A 12,506-nucleotide genomic window follows, 5' to 3' on the forward strand; every position below is an offset into this window, starting at 1 on the left:
ACCATGAAAACCAGAATCTAAAACGGAGACCGATTTAGACCTACAACAAGAATTTTAAGCTTCGTGTTGAAGTGTAGCAGATTCCTCCTTGTACCTCTAATGACAAAAACATGTTTCAATATAATATAAAAGCCATTTTAGTTGTTATATATTTAGGTACACAGATTGTTGCCCCTTAAAAGAAACATATAACTTCATTAGAACAACCTATAAGCACTTAACCACAAGTTATAGTTTGGATGTATTTTGTCATAAATCAAAGATTTGGACAAATTAAAATGTTCAGATGAGAGGAATCACCAAGGTGACATCAATGGCCACCCATATAACATATGTTGAGACATTTCAGTCAAAACCTCAAATGCAAACCTCATGGTGGCACCAGAGGAAAAGTCAGTGGATCACCAAAATCAGTAGGCTGCATCGTCTGGGAACCAAGAATGTTTGAGGATAATGTGCCAATCCACCTCGCAGATGTTGAGATATTTCACTGAATCACTCGGAAATGTTTCCTGGATCATCAAAGTCATTGACATCCATCCTCTGAGCAACCTGTACAAAATTTCAGATATTTCAGTCCGCGCCACAGTGGTGGGTCGACTTACGGACATTGACTCCACTAACATTTGCTAAAAGAGCGAGTCAAGTTGTAATGAACAGGACAAGAATGTCAAACTTTGCTGAATCATGTTCTAACTATTTGAAGAGATCTCTGCCATAACGACTATAAGCAGGATATTTCTAATGACTGCGACGCTTGATTGATTAGTGGGAATGTCCTTTGTGCCATTGTTTCTGCATGCATCACAGACGAGTTGTTGATTCAGACGCACACTTCCTCCTCATCTCTTCCTGTGCTTCACTGTCGAGCTCGTTCTCTGCTGCCATTCAGGAAGCTCTCTGTTCTCCGGCTATGGATGTTTGTTTGAGTCAAGTTATTCTCTTGAATTATCATTCTATAACTTTACAACAAGGCCATGACTCTTGACTAAATAGTCATGGTTTTATTACTTCCTAATCTCAAAAAGGGGTTAATAGTTATGCCATTGGTCTGCGTTTTCATATGGCAGTTGAAAAAGGGTCACTTTTATGGTGATTATTGCCATTATCAATTAATTGGCAATTCATCTAATTACTTTCTTCATTGATCATTTAATCATTCGGCCAATACAACTTTAGAAAACAGTGAAAATCACTACAACCTGGTTGACGTCATCAAATATTCTTTTTTGTCAGTCCAAATGTTTTGCTTTAAAAATGACTTAAATGATTAGTTGATTATTAAAATAATTGCAGATCAATTTTCTGTCAGACGACTAATCGACAACTGAGTAGTCATTGCAGATCTACTCCCATTAAACTCACCTCAGTCTCATAGGAATTAGTTAATTTGTCAAAAAGCAAGTGATTTGGATAACAATTTGGAAAAACAATCAGCGCTGCAACTGACGATTATTTTCACCATCAATTAATCTGACGTTAATTCTCTTGATTAATCAGTTAATTGTTTGGCCTGTGAAACATAATTTAACAGTGAAAAATGGCAATATCCAAGAGCCCACAGTGACACCGACAAACAGTCCAAAACCTGAAAACTTCATTCACTTCATTTGTCAAAAAGCGGTTGTTTTGGGTGAAGATTTACAAAACAATATTCTAAACTTATATTTGATCTTGTATGTTATGTGTTATGATTTGCTAATCTGGACATTGTGAATGTATTTTGAATCTTTGCAATTAAAACCATTAACTAATTGTTTGCTCTTGTTAGAGATGTTATCTATACAGATTTATTTAACAGTTTGTATGAAACACACATAGGAACTCTGAGCTGTAGCTGCACAGCGACATGTTCCTGAGCCTGTATTTGTCCTTTTAATTACCCCATTGACCCCTGTGAGGTTTAGGTCCTTATCCATTTTTATACATCACAGCATCATCCTCATGCTCATTTTCCCACCATGACCAGCAGATTTATTCAATAGTAACGTCTTTCTCTTTGCTTAATATCGCCTCAAAAACAAGTTATTTCTGTCCTCCTTTCTGGGGTCAAGAAGTTGTGGGAAACATTGCTTTAAAAAATATCTATCATGAGGAGATTCTGTCACTGTGTTTAATGTTCCCATGATAAATCTATGCAAAGGCCAACACTTCTTCATCCGTATTTATTAGGACACACAGTTCCTTTAACATATACAGAGCAGCTCGAGGTCAAGAGCCTTTGAAATCTTCAGAGGAGCTTAAGAAAACAGAAACAATCTCCACTGAATTCCTGCAACAATCACATTACTCTCTCCGAGCAAAATAACTCTTTGTGAAGAGAAAGAAGTCAGTAATTATATTAAGCAAGCAACTATTTAATCGGGTGTAAAACTGCAGTCTTATAACACATCATTGAGCTTCGCTGTTGCACTGGATGACATGTTTCTTAGTGATGATGAACACGGGATCTGTAGTTTATTGAGAGTCAATCCCACATACACCGTCCTGCTGCAGTAAATGCTCACGAGCGTATCAAATGTCTACTGATCAGCGGCTGAAAATAGTCCCCAAAATTGCACATTTGTCTCTATTTCAGTGACAACACTGAAGTGCACAGGTGTTTTTTAAACATACAGGGCTTTTTTTTTTATTGAGTTGTTTTTAAAGATTTATGTCTTCGGTAGGAAACAATGGGTTTGGGGACACAGACAGAGAAGGGAAGTCAGACGGTATTGAACGCACTAACACATTGTTTTGTTTTGTTGAAAAAAAGACACCACCAGACTCATCCTTCAAATCTGAGAATGAGAGAATCATTTAGTCATACGATTATTATGTCATATTATGTATTGTCATTGATTCAAAGACTCAATTACTGTTTCTTAATGGCTCTATGGTTTCATTAATGCATTGTGCACATCTGGATGTACTTCAAGGTGGTGACGGATGCAAAAACAGAAAGAAACGTAATCTATTCCACAGCTTTGCCAAACTTTACAGCCCGTCCCTCATATGCTGGTCCATAACCGGAGTGCACTTCTCCGATCGCTTGTTTGACTTGTAGTTTCTTACGAGGGGAAACAGGCGACCAGACTGCAGCCACTAAAGGGAAACGCTGACCCACTGCAGGCAGACAAAACTGCCAAGTCATCACAAAACTCTGTATCGAACATCGACATAAACACAGATGTGCACACAGACCTTGCCTGCTCCATGTACCTCAACACACACAGACCTTGCCTGTTCCATGTACCTCAACACACACACACACACACACACACACACACACACACACACACACACACACACACACACACACACACACACACACACACACACAGGCACACTGCTCTCTTTTCTTTCCATTACCACCTTTGTTTTTGGCTGGAGACCGTGCAGATTGCTTACTCTTGTGGTTTTGACCCTCGTGGTGGGGGAGCTGCTGCCCAAACTCTGTTGGAGAGGTGTGAAATCGAACCCCATCTGCTTTGGCAAAAACCCTCCACAAGCACAGAAGCTGAATGTGTCCACAAAACTCAATTATAAACTTATTTTAAATAATTGATGCTGCGCTTAGGAAGAATTTTCTGTTCTGTATTGATCGAGGCCTACTGTATAAAAACATCTCTGTGTTTTGTTGATATATGTTTTGTAAAATATGGGCTTCCTCTGGGGTCTATGGTGACTGACAAGATTATGTTGATCCGTCTGAATGTCTGCGGCGTCTGAATAACATCACAGTAAGCATCATCCTTTATGCAAACACAATGTTTTAGAGGGACATATTTCATGTTGTGTATAACATTCCCATGCAACAGTTTTAATGTACGTTTTTGAGTCACGGTTGTATGAAAGAGAGAGAGAGCAATTTACAGTAACAGACTTTAACCACGCCACATCTGGTTTCTATTAAGACAACACTTCTAATGTGACTGGATGGCAGAATTGTTTTTTCCTCTTGCAGCTGCTGCAGTGCTGTTGTTGTTGTTGTTGATGACTTTCTTCTGCCACTTGTGTCAAGGGTTAATTTACGGTACCCTTTCTTCTACATGGACAATGAATGGGTGCTTTACCAAAGAAGTGTTTCTGCCTGTAGGGTTGTATAGCCATTATGCAAGGAGAGTGGGAGCTGCACACTGGGAGACAAATGTGCATTTTCAATTACTCCCATGTGGTCAAGCATCTAGTAACTGAAGCACCTAGATAACCAGGAAACGCTTGGCGAAACATTAACACAGGCAGCAGCTGCAGAGTAGCATCAAGGCAGGTAGAGTTCACCAGAACAGTCATCAGTTATTATCTCTATTGGCTTTCCTTCTCTATCTCTATTTGCAGGAAGTCCAGTCTGGGCCAGTAAATTCCTAAAAGTTAAACCCCATTGATTTACAGGCCAAGCTCACGCACATGGTGTGCTGCCTTTCTGGAGGACAAGGTGGAAACCTGCAACTTATTAAGTGATCATTTTAGGGCTTTTTTGTAACCCAAAAAGCTCCTTCTCCCTCCCTCTCTCCAGATTGGCCTCATCCTGCAAACATCTGGAAGTTAAAGCCATATTTTCTTCACTGAAAAACTTCAGCCACGTGTGCTACCCTAAGGGTGAACCCTCAGAGATGTTCCTTTACTTAGTCTTATCCTCCGTGCTTTTCCCAGCAGTGTCACTAGACTGTTTCAAACCCCACAGGGGGTCCCATTAATTCACTTTGTTGGAAAGCCTCGTGGCTAAAGAAAGATGAGACTAGGCGTTGTGAAATGTGCTTAAGTTAAAAGCCCTGGCATCTGCATTGTGCAACACGTTAGCCTCTTGGGGCTTTTTGGAATGACACATGCATGTCTGTCCAACGCAACAGGAAGACAGGGGGCAAAGAGGAGACAAGAGCCAGATACAAGGCACCACACAGGACATCCTGGGCAACGCTGTGGGAGGGCAAACACTGAGGGTGGAAGGAGGGAGAATGTCCAGGAGCCTGTCATCTTGTTTGGGTATGATGTTCCAACTCAAGGACACCAAGTGGAGGGGAAATTGTTAACACTTTTCTTTTTCTGGATGCCCAAAAGGCAAACGGGAAACAGTTAACACAGCAGGTCGTCTGAGAGTCATGGATGTTTGTTTTTTTTTGTTTGTTTTTTTTGCAGTGAGGATTCTCCCAGCTTTTCAAACGGTGCTGCAGATTAGTTCAAAGTATTTACCAGTTAATGAGCAAATAAGCAATTTAGTTGTTAACAAGCAAGTTACTACGGAGTATCTTGTCAGCACTTTATTGACAATGTCTTTGAAGCTAACATGCTTTCCTCATTACTCTTTAATTGACTACAACTCGCTGGTTCATTATCGTCTGTCTCCAACTAATTATTCTTCAGCTGAGTTTCTTACAGTTTTTCGATAAAGTCAGACCCGGTCCCTCAGGTCCGAGCTCTGTCTTCTGTCTTCAATCATCTTTGCACCAGGCGGCACCAGGGGAATGAAAACTGTGACAAACAATAGGAAGCCGGGTAGGAAACATCTTGCATGGACATCCAGGTCTGCATCTCAACATTCTCTTCCTCTGACATGTACACAGAAGAGAGTTGGGAATAAAATCAGGCGTGTAAAAGGAAAAGTTCTTCATGCCATCGGACCTGTCCTGGCTCACACTTTTTTCCAACAGCAAACCTCTTTTTGCCTTCTGTGTCCATTTTTTTTTCTTTCCAAATGAGGACGCTGACAAATAATGAAAATCTGTCATCCTGCCTTTCCTGATCCTAGGTTTGTCTTTCAGAAGTGGCCTGGAAAATGGAATGAAAAAAAAAGAAGAAGAAAATAAGTCCTCTCATAAAGTGCAAGATGGACGACTGTGAGAGTCATAGCTTAACGCAGCTGGTGGAGTGGATTTGGGTATGAGCTCAAGAAAAACATCAAGTGTTCTAGCAGTTCATGTCCGCCTGGTGCCAAGCATGACACAAAGGCCATTTGTTTTCCACATGCAAAACTCACATCTTGTATGGTAAACTCATGATATTTCATCTCATAACTGATTAAATACACATTCAGCGCTCCATTTGCACAACCACTTTTGCTTGGCAAAGTATTAAAAACAAATACAAACAAACATAACCCCATTTTCATCACATATGAAAACAAAAAAGCGAGAAGCCCTCTGAACCTCATATTTGGTGCTGCATTTTCTCTAATTCTACATCTCAGGTTTCACTTGGTTCCAGATATCCTGCATAGACTTCACAGCGAGACGACACCAATGAAAACCCCTGAAATCTTAATGAACAATGTCTCCACTGCTGCTCCACCCACCACCCCAAAACACCACCCACCAACCACCAACATAAGCAACTTCAGGAAAGACCCTCACCACAGTACAAGTAGTCTGTGGTCACTTCATCAAGCCGCTGTTGGCTCCTCCTTCTGTTCCAGCCCCAAACCCCCCGACCTCTGCTTTTTATGATTGGTTATTTGAGCCAGAGCCCAATGAAACTGTACATGTTCCCCCGGGCCGGAGGGCTGCAGTCGAATCTGCTGCAAATTACTTGCACGGCTGCAGAGCACATGGGGTTGAAAGGCTTATATAAGCCTGTGGTAGGAATATTCAACCCAATGTCACCTTCTTTTGAATTCCCTGTGCTCTTTGTTTTTTTTCATCACAACTATTTTAGCATCAAAAATAAAAAGCTTGGTGAGTAGACAAAGGTCTTTTCATGTTACTAACTGTCATAAGGTAAGCTGGTGTATAAAATGTGTGGGATGAATCAACAGAATTTCCAGTTACTTGTAACATTTTACACATAGATAAAAGTCAGTGGACCAGAGAAAGAAATCAACCCGCAGCATAAGGAAAAAGAGCGCCACCCAGTACCACCCACACGAGAATGCAGAAACACTATTTAGCACCAAAAGCCAAAAAAAACTAAAGAAACACGAAGAAAGATGCTCTCAGACAGTGAGTGGTCCCTGCCACAAGACAACTTCTGGTCGCCTCTGCAGCTCCCAGCTACCTCCAATCCTACTAAAGACCCATATCATACACAACAGACTGCCATAACCTCATCATGCAGCTTTATCGAGCTGGTTGTAGCTTAAAATAGAGGAAATGGTTTGCAACAGGTTAGTGAACAGTATTAGTTTTGCTCTAAAACCTTTTGTTGACATCGCTTGGTTTGTTCGCTGCTTATATCAGAGAACTCAGATACCAGAACAATAGTGCTGCACAATACTGGAAAATAAGTGACATTGCAATTTTGTTTTCTGTGATATATAACAAAATACAGAAATATTCACCTTGAAATTGTTATGCAACAATTTAAAGATGAATTAATCACTCTGGTGCACTTTGATAGCAAAACTAAGAGGCTGGATTAACAATTTTGTGCCATTGTAAACAATTTAATCATAAATATATTGATTGTATAGTTATGAATGGTGATGAAGCAGCAAAAAGATCACACCAACCACGCATGGTTAACGAGACAGGCTGGGTTTGCCAACATCACCACAGACCCCGCACCAGTGTTGTAGTCAAGACCACCTAAACCTAAGTCCTAAGACTTAAGTCATGACCAAGACCAAACTGTATCGATACCGAGACAAGACGAAGACTTTGAGGGGCAAGTCAAGACCGAGATCAAGGCAGGGCGTGACAGAGTAAAGACAAAGACCAGACCAGAGCTCTCACTGCATGACGCAGTTACTATAAAATGTGGAACATGCCAATCCTTTACACTCCTCAAATCGATCTGAAAGATCCACATTCCCATGAAAACAAATAAAGATTTGTCTTCATTCAGCTCTTTTATACTGCTATGTATAGGTGTACCATGAGATATGTCTTGATACAAAAATCAAAAGGCATTGCTGATGTGAATTTTATGTGTGGGATTTGCCCATTGTTTTGTATGAGCAATGTTAACAAATACATCTATTCTGAGACATTTTAGTGACATTTTATTGACCACATTTGTGGTCTTGACTGGTCTTGAAATAAAATCCTCTTTGTTGGAGACAAGACAGAGAAAAGTGGTCTTGAGACCGAGCTGGAGTCCAAGACTGATCTTGAGTACTAAAACCTGAAGAAACTGAAATAGATATCCATAATTGTTTTCATTCGTATATATTACCAGCTGAAACTAAGAATCATTGTCTTTTCCTTAGCTTACAATGAGCCGTCCATATCTACATACATAGTGGGTCCTTCTTAACATGTTGCACTACATGTTTCTACAGTAGCCCAGAACGGCCAAACCAAACACTGGCTCGAGAGACGGCTTTTGCGTTTTTACAATCCCTGAAGGCCAACGTAGTTCTCTGACACGTTTGAACAGGGAGGGGTGAGCGGAGGGGTATTCAGTTGGATACAATCTGCAACCTCACCACTAAATCCTACTCTCTGCTCCTTTAAGTGATCAACAAAATGATTTCAATTCATCCTGACATGGATGTTTTTACCAAATTTCCTTCACCCTTCACTGAAATCCTCACGTCAACATCATGATGGCGTAGAGGAGCAGTCTGGATTCATGAACGTCATTAAGGATTCATCCTCTGGGAACAATCATGGCCATCCAATAAATAGATGTGTTGAGATATTTCAGTCAGGACAACAGTGGTGGATTGAAATTAGCAGATTACCGTTTAAAATTGCACAAGTAATTTATTAGCACAGAGTCTATGCTTCAAAGCATAACCCAACACTGTGATCTCCATAAATAACACACAAATGGTGTGTGGCCATCGTGCATAAACTTGTCAAGAAAAAGTGTGGCCTTCAAAAGACAACATGCAGGGCCTGTGGGTAATATGTATGGTGTTACAATACATTTAACAAATGTCCAGGCACTGGTGGATCAAATTAACACTAATGTCTCTTGCCTCAGTTCTACTTTTTTTCTATTTCTATCTCTTTGTATCTCTGGCCAGTGTCATCTCCAACCAAAACATATCCGATAGCTCGCCTGAGCCCGAGTCCTCTCCTGGACAAACACACGGTAAGTGAGCCAGATCTCCAGCTGTCAGACTAGAGACGGGTTTGTGCTGCGACCAGACGAAAGAAAAGAAGTGGGTCACCATTATACCACTGATAGCTGAAACAGTCTGGAGGAGGGCAGACACATTTTCAAGGGGGAGATGCTATTTTTCCACTAATGAGGATCTCATATGAAGACACTGAAGAAAAACAAAGATGGTTTCAGGGAGGGACAGTTGTGTTACTTCTCAAATGCATAATTCAATGAAACCAAAGTATGTGAATAATGGCACATTTAAAAATGGCACGGTACTTTTAGGAATACTTGGAGAATGACAGAGGAAAGTTCAGTCTGCTGTCAGATGCTATTTGGTTGCCAGAGCAGATGTGAGTTCAGGAGTCCAAACCAGGTGGCTGAGATTTACTCTGATAGTTAATCATATCTCGCCTTCCTTCACAGATGTTTTTATGCCTTAAATGGTGCCACGGTCTCCTTAATCAAAAAGCATTCATTCATAAGCCACAGATAAGTGTTTAAGTGCAGAAATGCTAAATTTACGAGGTGATTTCACAGCTCTGCTGAGGAAACGCAGTGAGCTTGTTTCCAAAACATGTGCTTGGATGTGCAACAGTTCATAATTTTATGACTATAGACTTGCAGAGGATCATGGCTGTAAAAGCGTAGGTCAATTTGTCAACAAGGGAATATGAACAAGCTGGTGTTATGCATATAGTTAAATGTAGTGCTTCCAATCAATAACTGCAGATCTTTCACTGCTTCCTGCATTGGCTCTATAGAAAATAATGTCATCTTTAGTTAATCGTATTCCCTTTTATAAGTGGACCGTTACACAGCAGAGTCCATATTGTTTTCAGTGTCAGTATAATCACATGCACTCACATCTGCAGAGACAAAGAAAACCATCTGCTTCACCTGATTAACTCCACTGACAGGACATGGAAGTTGAGTCACGCCATCACACACAGGATGTCACACAGTTGTTTGGGCTGCTGCCACCTCGTCGCCACGTTTCATTGCCGTGAGTCACAGCTCCTCCGGGACCCGAAACACAGACCGAGAGGTGAATCCAGAACTCGGATTAACCACTTAATGAAAATCAAACACAACAGAGGAGGAGGAGGAGGAGGAGGAGGAGGAGGAGGTGGGCACTGAGGAAACAACAGACCTACTCCCAGTAACTTCCTCTGTAAGGAATCGATAGAGACGACACGCCAGAGGATCTCAGCTTTTCTGAGTCACACTCTCTCGATAGTTTTCAAAAAAGGGCCAGAGATGCCAAAAAACTCCAAGTGTTTGAAGTGGTGACACAATGGAGTTCACTTGAGCGAGCGGTTTAATTTAATTTTTTAATTGATGTGTGTGCTGACTTATAATATAACTTGATGAACAGACAGATGGTTTTATTGATAAACGTGTCTTTTCACACGGCGATTAATAAAGCAACAAAACATCAAACTGTTTTGAGACATCTGCCTGAAATGGTAAAGAAATGTGACAACTTTCACAACCAGTGGAGGAAAGTAAGTATTTACTCAAGGACTTTACCTCATTTTGATGTAGTTGTACTTTACTTGAGTATCTTCATTCAATGCCACTTCATACTTCTACTCCATAATATTTATTTAACAGCTGTAGTTACTGTTTACCTTGCAAATTAAGATTTTATATGCAAAACATACATTCGCCTTCTAATATATGATACATTGTAACGAATATAAAGTATTAACATTTGCTATCAACATATTAAAACAATATTATACTGTAACATAACAGCATCAAAGGGACCATTCTGCTTAAAGAGTACTTTTACTGTTAGAGTAATAGTTGGAAGTACATTTTGCTGATAATACTTTCCTTTAAGCAGTGCTGCACTGCGATATAAAAACACAGTAGCCTACTAGTAAAGGTGGATTGGAAATATCATGTAATAAAAGTACATAATTGACATTTCATAAGTTCATCATATGTTAAAGTATTTTCCTCTAAACTGTAGGACAGTAGAAGTATAAAGAACGTTATACTTTATACTAGTACCTGAAGTAAAGTTGTATTTACAGTACTTGAATAAATGTATTATTATAGTCACTCTCCACCTGCTCTAAGCAACATTTTAAATGTGTGACTCTTACTGCAAATGGAGTATATTTTATTTACTTATTACATTATTGTTCACAAATATCCAAAATCTAGAAGATGCAATCTTCATTTTTTTTTTAAAGTAATAAATGTAGTCTTCCCACAGAGCCAGAGCCAGATGGAAATCAATACCAGTTGTTCAAATGTGCTAAAGTTTACGCATTTCAGCAAATAAATACCATCGTAAATGACTACAGCAATTATAAAAGTAACTATAAACTCACAGAAGATTGCTACACTTCAAATTTCTGATAGATGTTGCAATATTTTCCACAACAGCACATTCACAAACAGTAGAGGCGAAAGCAAACACGGTTTAAAACGTGTTTAAAATCTGTCGAGTCTATTAACCAGTAGCTTATCATCATAGTTGTCATAAAAAGCTTTGGCTCTCAAAACAAAACGTCAAAATCCTCGGTGACAATCCCGTTTTGTTTGAAGTCATTGACAGTATTTTACTCACCTTGCCAGCCAAGAACTCCCGGTTTATAATATATAATATCGCAATTAGAAACCAACTTCCATGGACGCAATTGAGATGAAAAAAAAAAAAATGCGTTTCTTTCTAGGATCTCATAGACTTAGAAAAATCGTCCAGCGGTGTAAACATTTAGAAGAAAGAGAGAGAAAGAGAGCAGTCGCATCCAACGGGGGAGGGTCTTGAAGTAGAGCCAAAGAAACTGGAAAAACTGTGACAGCGAGGGGACTGAGGAGGAGGAGGAAGAGGCGGAGGAGGAGGAGGAGGGGAGAGAGAAGAGGGATGGGGTAGAGAGGAGATTCAGGGAGGTCAAGGGAGGAGATAGAGTTGTTTTTGTCTTTAACCGACCTGCAGACCTTGATGTCTATAAATAGACAGACAGACAGACTTAATTGGTTGATTGATTGATTGATTACAGGATATTTGTTTATTAGAACTTGATATTTATTCTCCCCTGATGGTTTAGAAAATCGATACCTTATATGTCTTTAAATATGAAGCTACAGCTAGCAGCTGGTTAGCTTAGCTTAGCACAAAGAATCAAACAAATCTGGATTTAAGTATGGGTGCATTTTCATGTTGAAACAGGAGAGGGTCTTCTCCAAACTGTTGCATAAAATATATGTGCATGCTGTAGCATGAAGATGCACTTTAATTGGAAACCATATACCATAAAATAGAGTATGTGGAGGGTCCACACACTCTTTCTGTCTGTCACACGCTCTTCCTCTCACACACATGATGTATGGACAGCTGTGTAATAACCTCCTCTCAGATAACTGTCGCTCAGCCTTTGCAGACAGCAGTTGGAGGGCTTCCTCCCAAACAGTAGGCCAGCCATGATAACCAGCCTGTTCAGGACCGGTGTCCGTCCCCTGCTGGGTGCTGACACAGATAAACAACTCATGGATGGAGGCCTGCTGGGACAAACATCCTCACG

The 12,506-nt window shown here is 40.2% G+C and overlaps 1 protein-coding gene across 2 annotated transcripts in view; it reads right to left on the reverse strand.

Moving 5' to 3' along the window:
• The window catches only part of pear1 (platelet endothelial aggregation receptor 1), a 46,773-nt gene extending 34,891 nt beyond the window's left edge, over positions 1-11,882 (reverse strand). Inside the window, exon 1 of one of the 2 annotated variants that reach the window (XM_076106741.1) lies at positions 11,552-11,882. The gene's annotated coding sequence lies outside the window, so the exon portion shown is untranslated. Of the gene's footprint in view, positions 1-9,864; positions 10,489-11,551 lie in introns of those variants that run through there. The other variant, XM_076106743.1, reaches the window with a different exon arrangement.
• Between the last annotated feature and the right edge of the window lie 624 nt (positions 11,883-12,506).

The sequence above is a fragment of the Anarhichas minor genome, unplaced genomic scaffold, assembly GCF_050575085.1.
Source record: "Anarhichas minor isolate MPS153535 unplaced genomic scaffold, ASM5057508v1 ptg000035l, whole genome shotgun sequence".
NCBI lineage: Eukaryota > Metazoa > Chordata > Actinopteri > Perciformes > Anarhichadidae > Anarhichas > Anarhichas minor.